The sequence below is a fragment of the Pseudophryne corroboree genome, unplaced genomic scaffold (genome assembly GCF_028390025.1).
Source record: "Pseudophryne corroboree isolate aPseCor3 unplaced genomic scaffold, aPseCor3.hap2 scaffold_129, whole genome shotgun sequence".
NCBI classification, from domain to species: domain Eukaryota; kingdom Metazoa; phylum Chordata; class Amphibia; order Anura; family Myobatrachidae; genus Pseudophryne; species Pseudophryne corroboree.
The window spans coordinates 1,434,873-1,445,891 of NW_026967915.1; the positions used below are offsets into that span (position 1 = coordinate 1,434,873).

Here is an 11,019-nt window from a genome sequence, read left to right on the forward strand (position 1 = left end):
AGCTGCTCCAGGTGAGGCTTGAATTCACAACCTCAACATTGCTCAACAGATACTGTCTTATAAGTACCACGCGCTGACCAATTGCAACCATGGAGCACTTAGCAGCATAAAACGGTTATGCTAGATGTGGATTTTATTCAATACAATCAGTACAGTCATAAGAATTTAAAAAGAAAATAATTTTTGGTGATGAATGATGAGCAACAAAGGATCATGCATGCCAGATAGCACTTGAATAAGCTGTCCACAGTGATAGAAATGTAAAAAAAAAATAACAACAATATTATAAAAATTTCATTTTTTTATCTTCTGTGGTAATTTTTTTGCAATCTAAACACTACAAGACTGTTGTACAGTTGAATCAAGGATAAAATATTAATGCTAGGGATGACACAGCTGTTTTAATGACTTCCACCCCAGATGGGACTTGAACCCACAATCCCTGGCTTAAGAGGTGAGTGCCTTATCCATTAGGCCACTGGGGCTTATCGATGTTCTCATTCAAGACTGATAGGTTTTTAATAGTCAATTATGTATTTTTGAGAAATAGTGAAGCTGTTTACTGTGTTCTTTGCATTACCAAATCAAGCAAGAAATGTGCTGGTACTATCCAGAGCTGTCAGTATGGATTATCATGCTATATTGCAAAAAATCTATTTGATGCAACTGCTTTACCAACAGTGTGTTAATCTTTTCGATTGCTGTTTTGTTGGCTGACTGAAGGTAGATATGTAGTGCATTTGAACCAAAGCAGATGTGTGCTGACAACTTAAATTCACAATCATGTTTGTGTTTTTTCTTTCTTTCTTTCTTTCTTTCTTTCTTTCTTTCTTTCTTTCTTTCTTTCTTTCTTCCTTTGTAATATCATATTAAATATTAAGGTAGAAGATTATAATCAATGACTAATGACATAAGAAAAAGGAAAAACAAAGCGGTAAACAAAGCTGCTCCAGGTGAGGCTTGAATTTACAACCTCAACATTGCTCAACAGATACTGTCTTATAAGTACCACGCGCTGACCAATTGCACCACTGGAGCACTTAGCCGCATAAAACGGTTATGCTAGATGTGGATTTTATTCAATACAATCAGTACAGTCATAAGAATTTAAAAAGAAAATCATTTTTGGTGATGAATGATGAGAAACAAAGGAACATGCATGCCAGATGGCACTTAAATAAGCTGTACACAGTGATAGAAAAGTAAAAAAAAAAAAAAATCACAACAATGTTATAATAAATGTCATTTTTTAGCTTATGTGGTCATTTTTTTGCAATCTATACACTACAAGACTGTTGAACAGTTGAATCAAGGATAAAATATCAACTCTAGTGATGACACAGTTGCTTTAATGACTTCCACCCCAGATGGGACTTGAACCCACAATCTCTGGCTTAGGAGGCCAGTGCCTTATCCATTAGGCCACTGGGTATTATTGATGTTCTCATTCAATACTGATAGGTTTTTAATAGTCAATTATTTATTTTTGAGAAAAAGTTAAGCTGTTTACTGTGTTCTTTGCATTACCAAGTCCAGCAAGAAATGTGCTGGTACTATCCAGAGCTGTCAGTATGGATTATCATGCTATATTGCAAAAAATCTATTTGATGCCACTGCTTTACCAACAGTGTGTTAATCTTTTCGATTCCTGTATTGTTTGCTGACTGAAGGAAGATATGCAGTGCATTTGAACCAAAGCAGATGTGTGCTGACAACTTAAATTCACAATCATGTTTGTGTTTTTTCTTTCTTTCTTTCTTTCTTTCTTTCTTTCTTTCTTTCTTTCTTTCTTTCTTTCTTTCTTTCTTTCTTTCTTCCTTTGTAATATCATATTAAATATTAAGGTAGAAGATTATAATCAATCACTAATGACATAAGAAAAAGGGAAAAAAACGGTAAACAAAGCTGCTCCAGGTGAGGCTTGAATTTACAACCTCAACATTGCTCAACAGATACTGTCTTATAAGTACGATGCGCTGACCAATTGCACCACTGGAGCACTTAGCAGCATAAAACGGTTATGCTAGATGTGGATTTTATTCAATACAATCAGTACAGTCATAAGAATTTAAAAAGAAAATCATTTTTGGTGATGAATGATGAGCAACAAAGGAACATGCATGCCAGATGGCACTTGAATAAGCTGTCCACAGTGATAGAAAAGTTAAAAAAAATCACAACAATGTTATAATAAATGTCATTTTTTAGCTTATGTGGTCATTTTTTTGCAATCTAAACACTACAAGACTGTTGTACAGTTGAATCAAGGATAAAATATCAACTCTAGTGATGACACAGCTGCTTTAATGACTTCCACCCCAGATGGGACCTGAACCCACAATCCCTGGCTTAGGAGGCCAGTGCCTTATCCATTAGGCCACTGGGTCTTATTGATGTTCTCATTCAAGACTGATAGGTTTTTAATAGTCAATTATGTATTTTTGAGAAAAAGTTAAGCTGTTTACTGTGTTCTTTGCATTACCAAGTCCAGCAAGAAATGTGCTGGTACTATCCAGAGCTGTCAGTATGGATTATCATGCTATATTGCAAAAAATCTATTTGATGCCACTGCTTTACCAACAGTGTGTTAATCTTTTCGATTCCTGTTATGTTTGCTGACTGAAGGAAGATATGCAGTGCATTTGAACCAAAGCAGATGTGTGCTGACAACTTAAATTCACAATCATGTTTGTGTTTTTTCTTTCTTTCTTTCTTTCTTTCTTTCTTTCTTTCTTTCTTTCTTTCTTTCTTTCTTTCTTTCTTTCATCCTTTGTAATATCATATTAAATATTAAGGTAGAAGATTATAATCAATGACTAATGTCATAAAAAAAGGAAAAAAACTGTAAACAAAGCTGCTCCAGGTGAGGCTTGAATTCACAACCTCAACATTGCTCAACAGATACTGTCTTATAAGTACCACGCGCTGACCAATTGCACCACTGGAGCACTTAGCAGCATAAAACGGTTATGCTAGATGTGGATTTTATTCAATACAATCAGTACAGTCATAAGAATTTAAAAAGAAAATAATTTTTGGTGATGAATGATGAGCAACAAAGGATCATGCATGCCAGATGGCACTTGAATAAGCTGTCCACAGTGATAGAAAAGTAAAAAAAAAATCACAACAATGTTATAATAAATGTCATTTTTTAGCTTATGTGGTCATTTTTTTGCAATCTAAACACTACAAGACTGTTGTACAGTTGAATCAAGGATAAAACATCCACTCTAGTGATGACACATCTGCTTTAATGACTTCCACCCCCAGATGGGACTTGAACCCACTATCCCGAGTTTAGGAGGCCAGTGCCTAATCCATTAGGCCACTGGGGCTTATTGATGTTCTCGTTCAAGACTGATAGGTTTTTAATAGTCAATTATGTAGTTTTGAGAAAAAGTTAAGCTGTTTACTGTGTTCTTTGCATTACCAAGTCCAGCAAGAAATGTGCTGGTACTATCCAGAGCTGTCAGTATGGATTATCATGCTAAATTGCAAAAAATCTATTTGATGCAACTGCTTTACCACCAGTGTGTTAATATTTCTGATTGCTGTTTTGTTGGCTGACTGAAGGAAGATATGCAGTGCATTTGAACCAAAGCAGATGTGTGCTGACAACTTAAATTCACAATCATGTTTGTGTTTTTTCTTTCTTTCTTTCTTTCTTTCTTTCTTTCTTTCTTATTTTCTTTCTTTCATCCTTTGTAATATCATATTAAATATTAAGGTAGAAGATTATAATCAATGACTAATGACATAAGAAAAAGGAAAAAAAACGGTAAACAAAGCTGCTCCAGGTGAGGCTTGAATTTACAACCTCAACATTGCTCAACAGATACTGTCTTATAAGTACGATGCGCTGACCAATTGCACCACTGGAGCACTTAGCAGCATAAAACGGTTATGCTAGATGTGGATTTTATTCAATACAATCAGTACAGTCATAAGAATTTAAAAAGAAAATCATTTTTGGTGATGAATGATGAGCAACAAAGGAACATGCATGCCAGATGGCACTTGAATAAGCTGTCCACAGTGATAGAAAAGTAAAAAAAAAATCACAACAATGTTATAATAAATGTCATTTTTTAGCTTATGTGGTCATTTTTTTGCAATCTAAACACTACAAGACTGTTGTACAGTTGAATCAAGGATAAAATTTCAACTCTAGTGATGACACAGCTGCTTTAATGACTTCCACCCCAGATGGGACCTGAACCCACAATCCCTGGCTTAGGAGGCCAGGGCCTTATCCATTAGGCCACTGGTTCTTATTGATGTTCTCATTCAAGACTGATAGGTTTTTAATAGTCAATTATGTGTTTTTGAGAAAAAGTTAAGCTGTTTACTGTGTTCTTTGCATTACCAAGTCCAGCAAGAAATGTGCTGGTACTATCCAGAGCTGTCAGTATGGATTATCATGCTATATTGCAAAAAATCTATTTGATGCCACTGCTTTACCAACAGTGTGTTAATCTTTTCGATTCCTGTTTTGTTTGCTGACTGAAGGAAGATATGCAGTGCATTTGAACCAAAGCAGATGTGTGCTGACAACTTAAATTCACAATCATGTTTGTGTTTTTTCTTTCTTTCTTTCTTTCTTTCTTTCTTTCTTTCTTTCATCCTTTGTAATATCATATTAAATATTAAGGTAGAAGATTATAATCAATGACTAATGACATAAAAAAGGAAAAAAACTGTAAACAAAGCTGCTCCAGGTGAGGCTTGAATTCACAACCTCAACATTGCTCAACAGATACTGTCTTATAAGTACCACGCGCTGACCAATTGCAACCATGGAGCACTTAGCAGCATAAAACGGTTATGCTAGATGTGGATTTTATTCAATACAATCAGTACAGTCATAAGAATTTAAAAAGAAAATAATTTTTGGTGATGAATGATGAGCAACAAAGGATCATGCATGCCAGATAGCACTTGAATAAGCTGTCCACAGTGATAGAAATGTAAAAAAAAAATAACAACAATATTATAAAAATTTCATTTTTTTATCTTCTGTGGTAATTTTTTTGCAATCTAAACACTACAAGACTGTTGTACAGTTGAATCAAGGATAAAATATTAATGCTAGGGATGACACAGCTGTTTTAATGACTTCCACCCCAGATGGGACTTGAACCCACAATCCCTGGCTTAAGAGGTGAGTGCCTTATCCATTAGGCCACTGGGGCTTACCGATGCTCTCATTCAAGACTGATAGGTTTTTAATAGTCAATTATGTATTTTTGAGAAATAGTGAAGCTGTTTACTGTGTTCTTTGCATTACCAAATCAAGCAAGAAATGTGCTGGTACTATCCAGAGCTGTCAGTATGGATTATCATGCTATATTGCAAAAAATCTATTTGATGCAACTGCTTTACCAACAGTGTGTTAATCTTTTCGATTGCTGTTTTGTTGGCTGACTGAAGGTAGATATGTAGTGCATTTGAACCAAAGCAGATGTGTGCTGACAACTTAAATTCACAATCATGTTTGTGTTTTTTCTTTCTTTCTTTCTTTCTTTCTTTCTTTCTTTCTTTCTTTCTTTCTTTCTTTCTTTCTTTCTTTCTTTCTTTCTTTCTTTCTTTCTTCCTTTGTAATATCATATTAAATATTAAGGTAGAAGATTATAATCAATGACTAATGACATAAGAAAAAGGAAAAACAAAGCGGTAAACAAAGCTGCTCCAGGTGAGGCTTGAATTTACAACCTCAACATTGCTCAACAGATACTGTCTTATAAGTACCACGCGCTGACCAATTGCACCACTGGAGCACTTAGCCGCATAAAACGGTTATGCTAGATGTGGATTTTATTCAATACAATCAGTATAGTCATAAGAATTTAAAAAGAAAATCATTTTTGGTGATGAATGATGAGCAACAAAGGATCATGCATGCCAGATAGCAATTGAATAAGCTGTCCACAGTGATAGAAAAGTAAAAAAAAAATCACAACAATGTTATAATAAATGTCATTTTTTAGCTTCTGTGGTCATTTTTTTTGCAATCTAAACACTACAAGACTGTTGTACAGTTGAATCAAGGATAAAATATCAACTCTAGTGATGACACAGCTGCTTCAATGACTTCCACCCCAGTTAGGACTTAAACCCACAATCCCTGGCTTAGGAGGCCAGTGCCTTATCCATTAGGCCACTGTGGCTTACTGATGTTCTCATTGAAGACTGATAGGTTTTTAATAGTCAATTATGTATTTTTGAGAAAAAGTGAAGCTGTTTACTGTGTTCTTTGCATTACCAAATCCAGCAAGAAATGTGCTGGTACTATCCAGAGCTGTCAGTATGTATTATCATGCTATATTGCAAAAAATCTATTTGATGCAACTGCTTTACCACCAGTGTGCTAATATTTTTGATTGCTGTTTTCTTGGCTGACTGAAGGAAGATATGCAGTGCATTTGAACCAAAGCAGACGTGTGCTGACAACTTAAATTCACAATCATGTTTGTGTTTTTTCTTTCTTTCTTTCTTTCTTTCTTTCTTTCTTTCTTTCTTTCTTTCTTTCTTTCTTTCTTTCTTTCTTTCTTTCTTTCTTTCTTCCATCCTTTGTAATATCATATTAAATATTAAGGTAGAAGATTATAATCAATGACTAATGACATAATAAAAAGGAAAAAACTGTAAACAAAGCTGCTCCAGGTGAGGCTTGAATTCACAAACTCGACATTGCTCAACAGATACTGTCTTATAAGTACCATGCGCTGACCAATTGCACCACTGGAGCACTTAGCAGCATAAAACGGTTATGCTAGATGTGGATTTTATTCAATACAATCAGTACAGTCATAAGAATTTAAAAAGAAAATCATTTTTGGTGATGAATGATGAGCAACAAAGGATCATGCATGCCAGATGGCACTTGAATAAGCTGTCCACAGTGATAGAAAAGTAAAAAAAAAAATATCACAACAATGTTATAATAAATGTCATTTTTTATCTTCTGTGGACATTTTTTTGCAATCTAAACACTACAAGACTGTTGTAGAGTTGAATCAAGGATAAAATATTAACTCTAGTGATGACACTGCTGCTTTAATGACTTCCAACCCAGATAGGACTTGAACCCTCAATCCCTGGCTTAAGAGACCAGTGCCTTATCCATTAGGCCACTGGGGCTTACTGATGTTCTCATTCAAGACTGATAGGTTTTTAATAGTCAATTATGTATTTTTGAGAAAAAGTGAAGCTGTTTACTGTGTTTTTTGCATTACCAAATCAAGCAAGAAATGTGCTGGTACTATCCAGAGCTGCCAGTATGGATTATCATGCTATATTGCAAAAAATATATTTGATGCAACTGCTTTACCAACAGTGTGTTAATCTTTTCGATTGCTGTTTTGTTGGCTGACTGAAGGTAGATATGCAGTGCATTTGAACCAAAGCAGATGTGTGCTGGCAACTTAAATTCACAATCATGTTTGTGTTGTTTTTTCTTTCTTTCTTTCTTTCTTTCTTTCTTTCTTTCTTTCTTTCTTTCTTTCTTTCTTTCTTTCTTTCTTCCATCCTTTGTAATATCATATTAAATATTAAGGTAGAAGATTATAATCAATGACTAATGACATAAGAAAAAGGAAACAATTGTAAACAAAGCTGCTCCAGGTGAGGCTTGAATTTACAAACTCGACATTGCTCAACAGATACTGTCTTATAAGTACCACGCGCTGACCAATTGCACCACTGGAGCACTTAGCAGAATAAAACGGTTATGCTAGATGTGGATTTTATTCAATACAATCAGTACAGTCATAAGAATTTAAAAAGAAAATCATTTTTGGTGATGAATGATGAGCAACAAAGGATCATGCATGCCAGATGGCACTTGAATAAGCTGTCCACAGTGATAGAAAAGTAAAAAAAAAATATCACAACAATGTTATAATAAATGTCATTTTTTAACTTCTGTGGTCATTTTTTTGCAATCTAAACACTACAAGACTGTTGTACAGTTGAATCAAGGATAAAATATAAACTCTGGTGAAAACACAGCTGCTTTCATGACTTCCACCCCAGATGGGACTTGAACCCACAATCCCTGGCTTAGGAGGCCTGTGCCTTATCCAATAGCCACTGGGGCTTACTGTTGTTTTCATTCAAGACTGATAGGTTTTTAATAGTCAATTATGTATTTTTGAGAAATAGTGAAGCTGTTTACTGTGTTCTTTACATTACCAAATCCAGCAAGAAATGTGCTGGTACTATCCAGAGCTGTCAGTATGGATTATCATGCTATATTGCAAAAAATCTATTTGATGCAACTGCTTTACCAACAGTGTGTTAATCTTTTCGATTGCTGTTTTGTTGGCTGACTGAAGGTAGATATGCAGTGCATTTGAACCAAAGCAGATGTGTGCTGACAACTTAAATTCACAATCATGTTTGTGTTTCTTTCTTTCTTTCTTTCTTTCTTTCTTTCTTTCTTTTTTTCTTCCATCCTTTGTAATATCATATTAAATATTAAGGTAGAAAAGTAAAAAAAAAATCACAACAATGTTATAATAAATGTCATTTTTTAGCTTCTGTGGTCATTTTTTTTGCAATCTAAACACTACAAGACTGTTGTACAGTTGAATCAAGGATAAAATATCAACTCTAGTGATGACACAGCTGCTTTTATGACTTCCACCCAAGTTAGGACTTGAACCCACAATCCCTGGCTTAGGAGGCCAGTGCCTTATCCATTAAGCCACTGTGGCTTACTGATGTTCTCATTGAAGACTGATAGGTTTTTAATAGTCAATTATGTATTTTTGAGAAAAAGTGAAGCTGTTTACTGTGTTCTTTGCATTACCAAATCCAGCAAGAAATGTGCTGGTACTATCAGTATGGATTATCATGCTATATTGCAAAAAATCTATTTGATGCAACTGCTTTACCACCAGTGTGCTAATATTTTTGATTGCTGTTTTATTGGCTGACTGAAGGAAGATATGCAGTGCATTTGAACCAAAGCAGACGTATGCTGACAACTTAAATTCACAATCATGTTTGTGTTCTTTCTTTCTTTCTTTCTTTCTTTCTTTCTTTCTTTCTTTCTTTCTTTCTTTCTTTCTTCCATCCTTTGTAATATCATATTAAATATTAAGGTAGAAGATTATAATCAATGACTAATGACATAAGAAAAAGGAAAAAACTGTAAACAAAGCTGTTCCAGGTGAGGCTTGAATTCACAAACTCAACATTGCTCAACAGATACTGTCTTATAAGTACCATGCGCTGACCAATTGCACCACTGGAGCACTTAGCAGCATAAAACGGTTATGCTAGATGTGGATTTTATTTAATACAATCAGTACAGTCATAAGAATTTAAAAAGAAAATCATTTTTGGTGATGAATGATGAGCAACAAAGGATCACGCATGCCAGATAGGACTTGAATAAGCTGTCCACAGTGATAGAAAAGTAAAAAAAAAAAATCACAACAATGTTATAATAAATGTCATTTTTTATCTTCTGTGGTCATTTTTTTGCATTCTAAACACTACAAGACTGTTGTACAGTTGAATCAAGGATAAGATATTAACTCGAATGACGACACAGCTGTTTTAATGACTTTCACCCCAGATGGGACTTGAACCCACAATCCCTGGCTTAGGAGGCCAGTGCCTTATCCATTAGGCCACTGCGGCTTACTGATGTTCTCATTCAAGACTGATATGTTTTTAATAGTTAATTATGTATTTTTGAGTAATAGTGAAGCTGTTTACTGTGTTCTTTACATTACCAAATCCAGCAAGAAATGTGCTGGTACTATCCAGAGCTGTCAGTATGGATTATCATGCTATATTGCAAAAAATCTATTTGATGCAACTGCTTTACCAACAGTGTGTTAATCTTTTCGATTGCTGTTTTGTTGGCTGACTGAAGGAAGATATGCAGTGCATTTGAACCAAAGCAGATGTGCGCTGACAACTTAAATTCACAATCAAGTTTTTTTTTCTTTCTTTCTTTCTTTCTTTCTTTCTTTCTTTCTTTCTTTCTTTCTTTCTTTCTTTCTTTCTTTCTTTCTTCCATTCTTTGTAATATCATATTAAATATTAAGGTAGAAGATTATAATCAATGACTAATGACATAAGAAAAAGGAAAAAAACTTTAAGCAAAGCTGTTCCAGGTGAGGCTTGAATTCACAACCTCAACATTGCTCAACAGATACTGTCTTATAAGTACCACGCGCTGACCAATTGCACAACTGGAGCACTTAGCAGCATAAAACGGTTATGCTAGATGTGGATTTTATTCAATACAATCAGTACAGTCATAAGAATTTAAAAAGAAAATCATTTTTGGTGATGAATGATGAGCAACAAAGGATCATGCATGCCAGATAGCACTTGAATAAGCTGTCCACAGTGATAGAAAAGTAAAAAAAAATCACAACAATGTTATGATAAATGTCATTTTTTATCTTCTGTGGTCATTTTTTTGCAATCTAAACACTACAAGACTGTTGTAGAGTTGAATCAAGGATAAATATTAACTCTAGTGATGACACAGCTGCTTTAATGACATCCAACCCTGATAGGACTTGAACCCTCAATCCCTGGCTTAAGAGACCAGTGCCTTATCCATTAGGCCACTGGGGCTTACTGATGTTCTCATCCAAGACTGATAGGTTTTTAATAGTCAATTATGTATTTTTGAGAAAAAGTGAAGCTGTTTACTGTGTTTTTTGCATTACCAAATCAAGCAAGAAATGTGCTGGTACTATCCAGAGCTGCCAGTATGGATTATCATGCTATATTGCAAAAAATAAATTTGATGCAACTGCTTTACCAACAGTGTGTTAATCTTTTCGATTGCTGTTTTGTTGGCTGACTGAAGGTAGATATGCAGTGCATTTGAACCAAAGCAGATGTGTGCTGACAACTTAAATTCACAATCATGTTTGTGTTGTTTTTTCTTTCTTTCTTTCTTTCTTTCTTTCTTTCTTTCTTTCTTTCTTTCTTTCTTTCTTTCTTTCTTTCTTTCTTTCTTTCTTTCTTTCTTCCATCCTT

General features: G+C 34.6%; 2 non-coding genes across 2 annotated transcripts; both read right to left on the reverse strand.

Moving 5' to 3' along the window:
• Nucleotides 1-1,356: 1,356 nt before the first annotated feature.
• On the reverse strand, nucleotides 1,357-1,432 carry TRNAR-CCU (transfer RNA arginine (anticodon CCU)). The gene has a single exon. It is a non-coding gene; the product is annotated as a tRNA-Arg (tRNA).
• An 8,149-nt stretch (nucleotides 1,433-9,581) lies between these two features.
• Nucleotides 9,582-9,654, reverse strand: TRNAR-CCU (transfer RNA arginine (anticodon CCU)). Its single transcript has one exon. It is a non-coding gene; the product is annotated as a tRNA-Arg (tRNA).
• Between the last annotated feature and the right edge of the window lie 1,365 nt (nucleotides 9,655-11,019).